Source organism: Caretta caretta, chromosome 18 (genome assembly GCF_965140235.1).
Source record: "Caretta caretta isolate rCarCar2 chromosome 18, rCarCar1.hap1, whole genome shotgun sequence".
Classification (NCBI taxonomy): domain Eukaryota; kingdom Metazoa; phylum Chordata; order Testudines; family Cheloniidae; genus Caretta; species Caretta caretta.
Window position 1 is genome coordinate 21605193 of NC_134223.1, and position 14237 is coordinate 21619429.

Here is a 14237-nt window from a genome sequence, read left to right on the forward strand (position 1 = left end):
AAACAGAGGATTGAGATCAATAACTCAGTTGTGAAGGCTGTAATCCTACCCATCCACCCACATCTCCTCCCTCCTCCCCCAGGTAACAAGGCTGTTTCCAGATAACTAATTACTTCCCTGTATGTATTTACTGGTCATCTGTATGCGTAAAAATGAAGGCAATAATTCACGTTTTCTCTCTCACTGTTTGTAAACAGCTGCTGTAAATGCAATAGGTAGCCTTTTTAGTCAAGAGTATTTATGCTAAAACAAATATAAGCCTACATATTAAGCAAGTTCACACACAACCTAAATTTACAGGTAATGTAACTTGCCCAGGTGATCAAGATACTAAAAACTCCAAAAGAGCTGTCAGAAAACCTAAGAGCAAAGTATTATCCCACAGATCCATCGCTGTAAATTTTTACTTAAAACAAAACTGTAAGCTGAAAAAAAAGTTTAAATCAGTTTATGGATGAATTTTAAACAGACTTATTTTTCCTAGGTAGGTCACTAAAAGCATCTCCGTAAGAACCTGCTGGAACAGTAAGTGTCTTGTGCACATGTACAGGAGCATTAGCATCCGAAACATACACCATCAGCCTCTTTGCATCAGTTGCTTTCACTCAGGCACATGTGCATACACGGGTGTTTGTCTTTCCAAAACAATGGACTCTGGCGTTTCACCACGGTGCCTAACCTGATCAGGGTACGTCCATTGGGGAAAGTATCCCTTTTCTAGATTCCAGTCTAGCTTCCATGATTAAACTGCTGCATTCCATGGACCTAACCTTTCTCAGAGAAAGGGCTCCACTTGATCAAGGCACTTAAGCAAGTGCCTAACTGTATCACTTGAGCAGCCCCGTTGAATTCAATGACATGGCTTGTGTGTTTGGAGCACCTGATGGCTCAGGGCCAAAATGCTGAACTGTGTAGTAATTTCTTCACATACAAGAACTCCCGCTAATCCAGCTGAGAACAAGTCTCATCATCATAGTGCAGAAAATGCCTGCAGCAGCCAGTGGTCTACCTACACGAAGGCACCCTGTTCTGCTAACACCAATGCAGCTGAATTTGTGGTAGCAACGGTGGAGAAAATGTTGGTAAATTTATAGGTAGCAACGTGCCCTCCACCCCAGAGAAGTGCAGCGATCTGCTGCTTCCCTTTGGATCAGATCGCTGAGGTGAGCATTATTCCTTGTGCTCTTTGCAGTGAGGAAGACGCAGTCTCGGCCAACACTTTACAAACTTGTAAGTGGTTTCAACCCCCCATAGAAGGACACAGGGACGGAATGCAGGCTCCAGATGGATAGCAGCACTATCTGCTGACTCTGAATTAACAAGGGTCCAGTGTCATTCAGTGAAAACACAGATCATAAAATACTGGCCCGTACTTAAATATAATAATTCAACTGCTGGGATGTAGGGGTTACCATGCATAAAATCATACTGCTAACTCAAACTTCAGGCAGTTTCTCCTCACTCATATAGATACAGGAATAGACCCGTGTCCAGTCCATCTAGATTTTTAAGTAGCTTTCAAAGCACCGCAGCTAAAAGAAAACGTGGTAATCTTAGTGGGGGAAAGCAAAAGAGTATCCAAGTCCACTAAAGCTCTTGCTCTGGGCCAAAGTTCTGCACTTAACAGATACTTTAGCTGAGGTGAATCATTTTGGTTAAAGATGAAGATGCACCTTTAACTGACCAAGCTGTCCCTTGAGCTCTGCTGTATTTGGTAGAAAGCATTCCTCTTGGACACACAAGAAAATCTCAATCCTTGCCTTTTCCTGATGGATTGAACACAATTTTGCACAATGTCTTATGATCTTTTAAATTCTTCCATAGAACCGTTTGGGTCTGACAATGACTCTGGGCGACTATGCCCACCTCCTTCCCTGTCCAATTCTTCCCACGGACTGTAGAGACAATGATTTGTGAAAGAAGGCTGACGTGGTTTGGACATATCTCAAAAAACTATGTTCCTAGACAAGTCTTTGATTGGCTAGCTCCTGGTGAAAGACAGAAAAGAGGAGGACAGCAGATGATATATGAGAAAACCACTGAGAAAGATGCCGCTGTCATGGAAACAGTCTAAAACAGAGCAAGAAACTTGGCATTAGACAGATGGAGGTGGAACGACTGAGTTGCCTCATGTGTCACAAGGCAAGAGAGCATCTACTAAATAGAAATCTAATTCTGAGAAATGGCCACTGGAGCTGGTCCAAACACCCACAAGTCATTTTACTGAAAAATTGAAAAATTTGAACTTTTTTCTGTTTTCAAATGTTCAAAACTGCACCTTTTAAAATAAATTACAAAAAAAATGGAAATGTTCCCAAAATGGATTTTAGGGAAACAAATGAAAGTACTACAGACCTCTTGAGATCGTGTTGAATAATATTTTCAATAACAGTTGAAAAATATTGAAAACTGACATTTTGGGAGGGAGAGAGGTGAAAAAATGCTACAGTGTTGATGATTTTTTTCCCAGAAAATATTGGTTTTTAGAAAGGACCATTTTTGGTGGGGAAAAAAGTTTTATTTGAAATATCTTGACCAGTTCCACAGTCCAGTTCCTTAGATAATTAGTTAGAAATTACCAGGCATGCTAGAGTACAGATGAGAGTAGCTGTGGGAAACTATTTTAGTGTTGACTGTTCCATGCCATCATGGAAAGGAGATTTCCATCCAAAGCGAGAGAGAGAGAGAGAGAGAGAGAGAGCATCCTCCAAACTAATGACTCTGGCCAAGCCTGTCTCTTAGATGAGTGGCCCAAACTCATGTGGTCATTCCTTGGTTCCTGGCCTTGCCCGAAAGGTTAGAGGTTGACAGTAATAATCTACAGGCACTTCAGACTCCATTAGAGAGAGCCTAATAGTACTGCCATTGTACAGTGCTATCACAGAATTACTGTACACTTGTGTGCCATCTTCTGGGCTTTTGTTTAACAGGAGACATGGGAAGTGCTTTTCTCTCGAGTGCCATTCCTCCCCAAAGCACCGGCGTAAGGAAAGAGTCCGAGAGTACTTTGGGAGGCAGGCTGTGTTTTGTAAAGCATCATGTGCTTTTCTGGTGTGACTAATGTACTTAGGAGCAGTGATAATAATAATTGTTATTACTCATTATTATTATAAATAATTCCAAGTGCACGGGAGCCGTGACAGTCGTTAATAGCAGAGGGGCATGTAACGCTTAATATGTCTTTATAAAGCTTGTCCGAGAGCCTCAGCCTGGAGATGCCACATCAGTGTACGGTGGTTTTGCAATACCTCTCTACAATGGGTACGGAGGCAGATATGGCAGCTCTTCTGACTCCGCAGTGGCTGGCCGCTAACTGGCCCCTGTTCTGCTGGTCTCGCTCCTTCCTCCTGTAAAAATGTGCCTTGGGATGTTTGACCTTCCACCTGGCCGCCTGCTAGAGCTAAACGAAAGAGGCCATTCATGCCTCTGCCAGGAGACGGAACATAATGATAATAATCTCCATTCATCTCCTTTTCTAAGCTATAGTTAAGGAAAATTAGTTCCACTTCCAAGACCTTTAAGAAAGAGAGGAGATTCTCCAGTGTCACCCACATTCGTCCAGCACTAATGCACACACAGGCTGAGGCTCCGAGGTGGGTGACCTTAACCATCGATTGCCTGGGCTAACTGCTCTTTGTGGGGGGCAGCAATCTTAGGAAAGCTCTTGTTCGGGGCGGATTGTTCTCATGGGCTCAGAACCAAAGTGTCAAGCACTTCCAACAAAGTCTTGCCAACCCCTAGCAATGAGGGCTTTTCACATTCAACCTAAACTTATCCAAATCAAGAGCTTCGAGGTGGTTGAGAATATTCCTGTCACTTAAATGACAGATTCCCACTCCATGTCTTCCCCAGACTGGCAGGTCACGATAATCCAAACTCCAGCTGCTTTCACAGCAATAGCGTAAGTCCGAAAAAGACTAAAACTGGGACTGCTTCTTAAGTGACAGGCAGGTCTGGAACTCTGCCCCGTGGGTGCTATTACCACACGCATCAAATGGTGACAGGATTTATACTTTAATTGGGATCCCTGAGGGTTTCACTGACTGTGCCTGCAAAGCACTCCCGCCTCCTTCCCCCCAAACATGATAGGCCAGGGTCTACTTGGGACAGGGATACGAATGGGGCTGTACCAATGCAGGTGAGGCCAGGAGTAGCGCATATATGAACATTTCTAACGCAGTGCGACCACATTTCCAGCAATGCCTTGCCCCTTGGGAGGATGAAACAGAAGCTGTGACATCCTTCTCAGCCGCTTCTCTCTCTGTGCTGCATTTACGTATGTCCCTTCGTGTTGCTTTTGCACAGCTTCTGTGCAACGGATTGTGCTGATGTTGGTCTCACGTTAATTGGCGTTCCAAAGGGGCTTCATAAAATGATTTTACTTCTACTTCCATAAAAATCAGCTTACCTCCAAAGAAAAACATTCTAATTATGAAAAAAATTCATACTCCTGTGTCTAGTGGGGAGGCATCTGCTGAAAAAGTCTGTGGATAATTACTGAGAGGTTGTATGGGAGAGAGAGAGAATCGGCTACAGAAGTAAATTCTGGAAAACATTAGAGAAGGGCTGGTAGAAAGTCTAATGACTGTAATCATCTGACACATTCGGAGAGGGTTTCTGCACTGACAGAACATTAGACGAGTTCCATTAAAACAGTGGTTTATAGCAGCCTCAGAAAATGCTCCCTTTGCAATCCCAATACCAGCCTTCAGTGTTTTATAGAAAGCTACTGGAATCACTGAGGACATTAGCTAACTGAAGTTTCTTAACTACTGTGTCAGATTTTGCTGAGGGAATAAGTTCTTTGAAAAGGGGCAAGTTAACTATAAGTCTGGCTATATTGGGCCTATATTGTCATACTGAAGCATTGCCCAACATGAGTGTACTTACCAAATGGAGAGAGAGAGAGAATATGTTTGTGTGTCTCATTTAGGTCCGGTCGACACCTAAAACTTAGATCAGCCTGATTATGTCACTCAGTTTGTTAGTGGCAACACAAGGCAATGGAGACTCAGGCCAATAAGCGTGACGGGGCAATGGAGTTACAATATACCGCACCAATCCCCACTGAGACTTATTGCTTGTGTGTTTTGTTACGGCCCCTGCCCAGCTGCTGGATGCAAAGTTATCACAAGGAAATGGAGCTAAAACTGAACGACTAAAGTCCTGGGGAATCAACGTGGTGGAACAAGCGGCCATTGGACGGATCATTTCTAGGGGAGGTTACTCTCTAATGATGGGATTCCAACTCCCCTAGCAGGATACCGTTTGGATCAGCATGCTGAGATTTCAAACAGCAAACGCTTCCCAGCATCTGCATTCCTCACCAGCTTAATGCAGGTGCTCAATGACACCCGTCAGCTTTTTTTACAGGAAATGAGGGGGTATTAATGAATGGAGGCTGCTTCATTTTCCAGATTGTTGGTTTTGTTGCTACCTGTGCTGGCAGCCCATTGAGATGGAAGTTCCTTCTCCTGGCCGTTCCAGTGGAATAACAGAGGTACCCTTTAAAATGCTGCCTTTTTTGTTCAGTTTTGCAATTACATTTCGGGGCTCGTCATTTTCATGAGCTCCAAGAAGCCCTGCATCCTCATGGGAAGCATGGCTACACAGCATTGGCTAATGGACCAGTGGTGCCCTAGGAGGTCAGTGTTCGGCTACAGACTGTTAAGCACGGAAGGCAGTTTCCAGATGGAGCACTGTGATGCGTTCTACCCATGCCCCTGCGTCTGCCACCCTGCGCAGGAAAAAAACAAACAGCGTTGTTATCTGAAACATACATTATTCCTGTTCTGAGAAAGACACTGTGAAACTGTTAATGTGGCTAAACTCATTCCAGAAGTGATCTCTTCCCTTGGTCCCTCATCCCTCCATTTTTACAGGATACATTTCCTTTGCCCTGGTTAATCTTCTAGTTAAGCAGTGTGACTAATAAGAGATTTAGCAGAATAAACGAAGGGTGTGTTGGTTTTGTAACAGAACTCCAGGTGTTTAGTTGGGAGCCATTGCTTCTTCCACTCGTTATTCTGAGTTGCTGGGTACACACACACATCCCTCTCTGCCCACTGAACTCTATCAAAAGGACAGCTTTCCTTGCTGACACTTCTCCCCTATCCCCAAAGATCGATGTGCATCCTATGAAGCTACAGTCCTTGCTAGCCAGGGGCCCCTCGTCCTCCCGGAGAGTGAGACACCACAGCTCCCTGAGTCACTGGGCCTGGTCCTGCACCTTAAAATTCAATAGGAGTTTTGCCGTTGGCATCAGTCATAGCCCTCAGTACAGAGTGGTGTGCAATTCCTGAGGTCATTCCCAAACCTTGGTGTCCTCTACAACAGCCCTAGGGAGGTGGGAAAGGGGGAGGGCTGGTCTTTGTGACTGTGGAGCCCGTTTTTCTTCACTTGTTCGCTCACATCTCCAGGCAGAGTTCCTCTAGGTGGTGGCTATTAGCTCTCTAGACTCCTTCATGGAGCAGCGGGCGTGTCCTCCTCTGGAATCCTGATTTTGAACCTTTGACTTGCACTCGCTCCGTTTTTATTTTTTGCCCACCCAGATTTAGTTGCTCTGTTTTGTTCTTTTCTGGTCCTTCCCTCTGAAGAGGGGGAAGCCCCTTTGGTTTGAGAAGGAGGTCTCCTTCCAGCGAGTTATCCAGAACATGGAGACCAAATAGGCCTAAGAACTGCTGCCTGAACCCCAGTGGGCCACGCACTTGGAGATTCCTATGGTACGTCGGCAGTAAAACGCAAGTGTGTTACTGGGGGGAAATGCTGTTGGATGATTGCACGCTGCTTCTTGATACTGAAATGGAACTTCGCCCCCAAGAAATGACTATATATATATGCTACACATGTTTAAAGACACCCAGGTCCTTTCTCTGTATCATCAGAACAGATCGGCTAAAGTTTAAAACTTCTGCCACAGTCCAAGCTCCCGCCGTGCTCCTTTGAGTAATTTGGAACGGCCACTATCAGATTTCACAGGCTTTTTTTTTTTTTTTTTTTTGCTCCCTGCATAAAACCCTTTCCTGGCCAAGCTCCTCCAGGCCTACCACAGCTTGATAGTAAGGGGTTCTATTTTTCTGGAAAGTGATTTTGAGCAAACCCCAAATACCGAGAGACTAGACCTGAGCTGAAGCTGTGAAAGCTGGTTGGGCTGGCAAGTTCAGGACCAGGGCTTGGCTTCTTTATAGCAGTCTGGGTCACCAATCATATATAGAGAAAAGGGAGTCATTGCTCAAGTTTTCAGTCACCTTGGGATGGGGGTTTAAAGAGTGATAAGTTTGCCCTTCTATAAGAACCTTTCACAGAAGGATCTGAAAATGCTTTAAATACATGAAAGATTGAAACCACACAGCATCCTTATAAGACAGTTAAGCATTATTATATCCATTTTACAGATGTAAACTGAGTCACAGAGAGTTGGTGTGACTTGCCTAAGATGGCAGAGCCAGGGCTAGAACCCAGGAGTCCTGTTACCCACCCATCTGCTCTGATCACTGTAGTAATTCTTTCCCTGTCTGCCTTGCCCTCAGGATGTGGCAGGAAGGGGGGAGTTTCCCCCTCAATGAATCTTCCTCTCCAGTAAAACTTGCCTGTGAATTCCCAGTATTTATGTATCAAAGCCAAATGCAAGTTGCTGCTGCAAGAGGAGTGTGATCAATCACAACCCTGCCACACTCTCGCGATCACTAGAATGGGGTTTCAGCCATTTCCCTCTAAACCATTAGTGCAAATGGTGCGCTCAGACAATTAGGTAGCACTTGCTGTTTTTAAGTACTAATGACCTGGAATTAACAGAAATAACCATGGTATAAACTGGTAATTAATGTCCTCTTTATTATCCCGCTAATGAGATGAAAACCTATCGAGAAAGGATCGTCATTGCTCAGCCCCAAATATGACACCGTTAACACCATTGTAATGTTCCTCTAATTACCCAGAACTCATCCAGACGGATTGGCTCAGAATGAAACAGGCAGCTGCAGAAATGGCTGGACCCTAACGAGAAAGGAGTGGGACCATTTGACAAGTCACTAGACTGAGTGTGAATCTGAGGGAATAGGATGTTGTACAAACATCAGAGTTATTCTACCAGAAAAGAGCGGGGGTCCCTCTAATGCAGACACAGCAGCTTGTCTCTGGAGGAGACCTGTACTAGTTGCTTCCAATATTCCCATTAATGAACTGTGTCGGTTGTCCTATACAATTTTTAACACTATTATTTGGGCCCAGATGACCCAGCCATGACCGAGGCCCCATTGTGCTGGGGTGCTACACAGAGGGCTATTCCAGACAATCCCGGTCCTGAAAGATTTTACAATTGAATATTAAGGATTGGGGTGACAGGAGACTGAACATTAGAATTTATTCCTGACTGTGGTAGGAAAACACCAAGGCCTGGCTTGTGACCGTCACTTGTAGAGCTGCCAGCGTTAACAGTTATTAAATCAGAGGAGAGTGGCTGATGGGCTGGTACCCAGCTACCACAAACAAGCCCCCTCCTCGCTGGAGGCAGGCAGAGGACTTAGAGGACTTGCCTGCCCTGAGAACTGTCCCAGCACCGGCTTGTTCTTTCACATGTCTAGCGTCAGGGTGTGGCAGAGGGGGCGGGACACTCCGTTGACGCTGGAGGCCTGGGCGGGGAAGCCCACTCCATTCACACTTCATTGCAAAAGGCTCAGGTGGGGCAAACCTCAAACACATGGGTGGGTTTGTTTGGTCTGAGCGACTTCGTCTGTATTGAGTTTCCCTGCTGGCCTTTGTACAGTGCAAACTCGGGCTTACAGGCAGGTGGCTGGAGCTCCTTTCTCATTCCCCTCCCCTCAGTCTCTGAGCTGAAAGGCGCACTTGGGCCGCATGACATGTGGCTTTTTCCTCTAAAAGCTGCCTCGGCCCTTGACTTGGTGCCTCGCCCCCTGCAGAGAAACACATCACTCCAGAGCAGTGTTGTTTCAAGGTTGATTACACACAATGAACCGGCTCTTTTGACCCCCAAGTCACACCTCAGCTAGGGGATGACTGACCAGCAGAGGTTTGCCTTTTTTATCCACAGCCTTCTGCCAGATGTGCTTCCCATCCATCAGACCTGACACTGCGTGCAATCCTAGGGACTATTTGGAGAGCTGAAAAGCAACACGTCCCTTTTACCTAGCAAAGCCAAAGGAAGGGGCACAATGTGTTACTGACGTACCCAAGAGGGCAGCTGGTTTGTGCCTGTCATCAGTGTCTGCTCCACTATGACCTAATGGTGTGAGTGCCGTTGTCACGGTTGTACAGGCAGAATGTAAATGCCCCCATGCTTTTAGCTCTCTGCATTCATACAATTTAGCACATGTGTTTGCTGTTGTACAGGGTTTTTTCACCCTTTTATTTTCAATGAAGCAAGTGCCCCCACTCCAGGGTAGAATAATACACAAAATCATGTGCGCAAACACACACGGTGCGCAAACACATGTGCGCAAACACACACGGGCTGGTGAAGCTAGAGTTCTGGAGGACATCAAGCAAATCCACCAGGTACCGCACAAAGTCCATCCTGGGGCATGACCCTTGGATTCTGATCCAAGAAAGGCCATCGCAGAGCTGCTGACTGCTGGTCACCCTGTAAAGTGCTTTGAAATGAAAAAACAAAACAAACAGTAGGCAGAGGAAGGGCGGTCGGGTCAGTTTCATTTCCTCCCATTTTACAGATTGGGTGATTAGGACCAGTGGCTTGTCCAAGGCAGCAGAGAGGCAGAACTAGCATCCTGGACGCCTGACCCCCAAGTCCCCTGCTTTAGCCACAAGGCCACCCTTAACTAGGAAAGGGATTTCAGTGTAAAGAGGATGGAGCTGTTGTAAACGAGAGGAAAACACCATTTAAAATTAAAATAATTTAAAATACCTCTACAATGTCTAAATAGGGGCAACCACAGGATTAAATCCTTATCACAGAGATATCAAAGAGTCAGATCTGCTACTTCCCGGCTTTCACTTTGCTCCATTTAGCTAAAAATGGCATTTTATTAAAAGGGAGAGGGGGAAGGCTGATGAAAATGATAACGTTAACTTTGAAAGATGGGCTGCCTTTGTCTGCCGTAAGAATGCCGCAGCTTATCTGGGGAAGATTCAAGTGCTGGGTCTGCTTTCAGTCTGACATGAATGCAGCAGGAGCTTTCAAATGCAAATTGCCGACTCACTTTAGAGACTACAATGTGAAATGAGGCTCCCCACAAAAGAGAGGAAAAACATTTAAAATAAAAAAAAAAAAAAAAGCAACAAGAAGTCAGCAAATGCTGCGGCCCATCTTCCTCTCCGCATCTGTGCTCCTCTACCTGGCTCAGCAAAGAGAGGAATTGACTATGCTTCCTTGAAAGGAGTGAGGGGTCTGGGCCGAAGCATCCCCCAACAGTGGGATGGGCTGTAGCCTGGACTGGCCCAGTGTAGCTACTTAAAGGGCTTGTGAGGCTCCACTTTTCCCTTCTTCCAAAGGGGAGCTGTTCCCATGCCCCACTCTGCCACAGCACCTGACTATCTGACCTGCAGTCCCCGCCCCCACCATTCCAGCCATAGCAATAGTGCTGAAATTAACTTCGTGTTCATGAAAAGTTCCCAGAGATTTCTCCTATGACAAATGGATACAAGCCCTCAGGAACTGTCTAGGGCCACATGAACTATTTCCTTCTCCTTTACTGAACCTGCAGAAGATTGTGCTACACAGCCGTGATCAGCATCAGATTTCTATCCAAATCCGTACACTGCTGCTCTCGAACCTCCCAGGTAGGGTTACTGGGACTCTTCATGCTGCAGCCCCTATGTAGAACCGAGCAATTGTTGTCTTTAAGCTGCTGTTCCGTCGTTGTATTTCTTTGGAATGTACCTGTAGGCTACTGTAGGTTTATTGACAGGTTTCAGAGGAGCAGCCGTGTTAGTCTGTACAGGAGGACTTGTGGCACCTTAGAGACTAACCCATTTATTTGAGCATAAGCTTTCGTGAGCTACAGCTCACTTCATCGGATGCATTCAGTGCTCTTAAGTAAGAATGCAGGAGTTTTTCCAGCCACTAGCTTGAAGTATAATATACACTCCAAATTCTGTTCTCACGTACAGTGGTGTGGTGTGACTCTAGAGTTACCCATTACAGCTAAGGCCCTGTCTTGCTATAACGTAGCTCATTAGGTTGTGATTATGTTGTCTCATGTAAGAGACAGCTTGCTTTTCTGGGCTGATGGAACGGATCCAAGGAGTTTGCTGCTGTGAACCCTTGAGGTCCAGAACAAAAACTGAAATCACTGTCTATGACACTACAGCCTTGGTAAAGAGAGATGTGCGTAGTTAAGATGTGCTTGGCAATCCGGATTTCTAGCAAGAGGAGCCCAGAAAGCCAAAAATATAAGGGATTTGCTTTTCATGAGGCTAATCAAGGCAGCAAATTAGCTCTGTTCAGTACAGTGCAACATATCAATGAGCAGGTTTAATCAAATCCATTGTGGATTGTGCGTAACAGGTAGAACTGCCAAAAGGGGTTTCTGTGGGGGTGAAAATACAGCAGTTTGAACATCACAGGCTGACAGGTTTGGAGGCAATTAAGGTAATAGGAGGCAAAGTGCTTAGCTTACCCATCTATCCATGGGGGAGGATTCGGGTGAAGAATGTTGGAGCTGCATACAGAATGTTCCCAAATGCTGCTGTTCTGGGGAGGTATTTCAGGACCAACTCTGACAGGTACTTAGATATTTAGTGTCCTCTACAGAGGCTGCAGGTGTTCAGATCTGTGCAACTTCTCAACTTTCTTATCATACTGTATTGCAGAAAGCACAGAAGCTCTGCATTGCTGAACCATTGTGCCTCAGTTTCCCTGTAAAAATGGAGGCAGTAATACTGACCTATAACACAGGGGTATTATAGGGCTGAAGGTTTGTAAAGCACCTTTAGATCTGCAAATGCAAGGCATATGGAAGTGCAAAGTATTATTGTCCTGGACCAGAAACCTACAAGGAAGAATGTTTGCAGAGTATTTTTAAGCTGTACAAAAACAGAAAGCACAGCAAATCTGGCAAAAAGCTCTTACCACACGCTTGAAAATTTATCTAAAACTTTCCAGAAATGAGGATGCTTGTTTGAAGTCTACTCAGTATTACCTATTATCACACAATAACCCACATCTAGAGCTGATTGGGAAAATGCGGACAAATTTTGCAAAAAAAACTTTTCATAATTTTTCACAAAAATAATCATCAACTATGCCCCCAAATGGAAACGGCAACCAGTTTTTCATCCACTGTGGCCTATACAAATATAATTGTTTGTTTAAATCCAGTTAAAAATAATAAGGAATCTTTTTCACAGGCCTGCTTGGACAGTCCTCCAGAATGAATTAGACCTAATGCAAAGAGAATTCAGATCTTCTGCTCACAATCGGTTGTTGAAAACCTCTGCCTGTGTTTTTTCTATTCATTGGATGTCCTTCACAGTTCTGTATTCGGTTTGTCCTTAATTCCCCCTCCCACTGTGCTGTCTGCATGCAGCAGTCACACAGCATTGTCACAGTGCAGTATCTCCTGGCAACTAGGCATTCATTCCCAATTAATTTCCATTGACAATATGAATAGATGATCATATCTGTGCAGCTTTGAACACAATACCAGCCGGGGCTGCCCTCCTGGAAAGTTAAGAGGGTATTTTGTCTGGTTTCCAACGAAAGACGGCTGATAATGTGAAGAACAGTGAAGAGACCTGCAACAGCAGGTTTTCCCATAGATTCAGAGTTTAATGCCAGAAGAGCCCCATTAAATCATCTAGTTTGGTCTCCTGAATATCACGGGATTAAATTTTGCCCAGTTACCCCTGTATTGAACCCAGTAATTTGTGTTTGACTAAAGCAGATCTTCCAGAAAGGCATCCAGTCTTTATTTGGAGACATCAAAAGATGTGCCTGGTTATTTACCACTTCTCTTGGTACTTGTTCCAAGGGCACTAATACACTATCACATCACCTCTCCATCTTCATTTTAGATGTTAAACAGATCGAGCTCTTTAACTTTCTAACTGTAAGGATTTTCTCCAGCCCTCGAATCATTTTTGTAGCTCTTCTCTGCACCCACTCTAATTTTTCAACATCTTTTTTACAGTGTGGACACCAGAACGGGGCTTGGCATTCCAGTCTCAATACTGCTGTATCGCCTTCCTGCTCGCTATCCTCCTGTTCATACAGTCAAGGATCACGTTAGCCCTTGTGCCACAGCTCGTGTTCAGTTGTGTGTCTGCAATGACCCCTAAATCCCTTTCGGAGTAACTGCTTTCCAGGATACGGTCGCCAATCTGTAGGTGTGGCCTGTATTCCTTGTTCTAGATGTGTAACTTTGCACGTGGCTGTATTAAAATACATTTTAATTGAATGGGCCTAGGTTAGTCTACTTTTTGAAGTCTATCAGTTAGCCAGTTCCTAATCCACTTAGTGTGTGCTCTATTAACGTTGTTTGTGCTAATTAGGTATGGTATGTGGCAGGGAGATATGGCTTTAGGCAAGGTGTGGCACCTTGCCTGATGCTACATTGACAATGGGGATGAGGGAGCATGAATTGTTGGCATAGACTCCAGAGGCAAAAGGCAATATAATACTGAAGAGTGGCAGCCTATAACACAGAGGTGCGCATGGTCTTCACAATCTCCCCAGACACTGCCCCATCACATGCCTGAGTGTTCTGATGGGACAATCTCAGCAGGTGAAAGGGCAGTTCCTCCTCATGGCCTCCCTGCTGAGATTCCAGCAAGGGGTCTACCTGTGAGGCTGTTATCTGTGCACTGGAAAATGGACTGAGATTACCCACTTGTTTCACACAGGCCACTGCAAATTCATCAGCCACTTGTCTACCACTCCCTCACCTGTGGCTGAGACAGTGCCCAAGGGGTGATCTTGTCCATTTTCAACCCTCTCAGTTAACTCCCTTTGACTTGATTTTTAATACTAAGCAGAGTTAGCCCAATTCTACCCCTTGACCTGTGGCCATAATTCATCTCTTTATTCCTACATGTACTGTATCGCCTGATTTCATGCTTTCCAGTTCCCACCTTTGCCTGAGATCTGCAAGGGTCCCCTACTCTGAAACCAATACCAGATTTGGATGCTGTGTGCTCATAGATTAAATGAAATTCCAGCGTCAGACAATTTTGACATCTCTAGTACTCACCTTTAGAAGAGATTATCTTCTGTCAATTCAAATAATGCACGAATTCTGAGCTGACTGAGTGATTTGAAATCA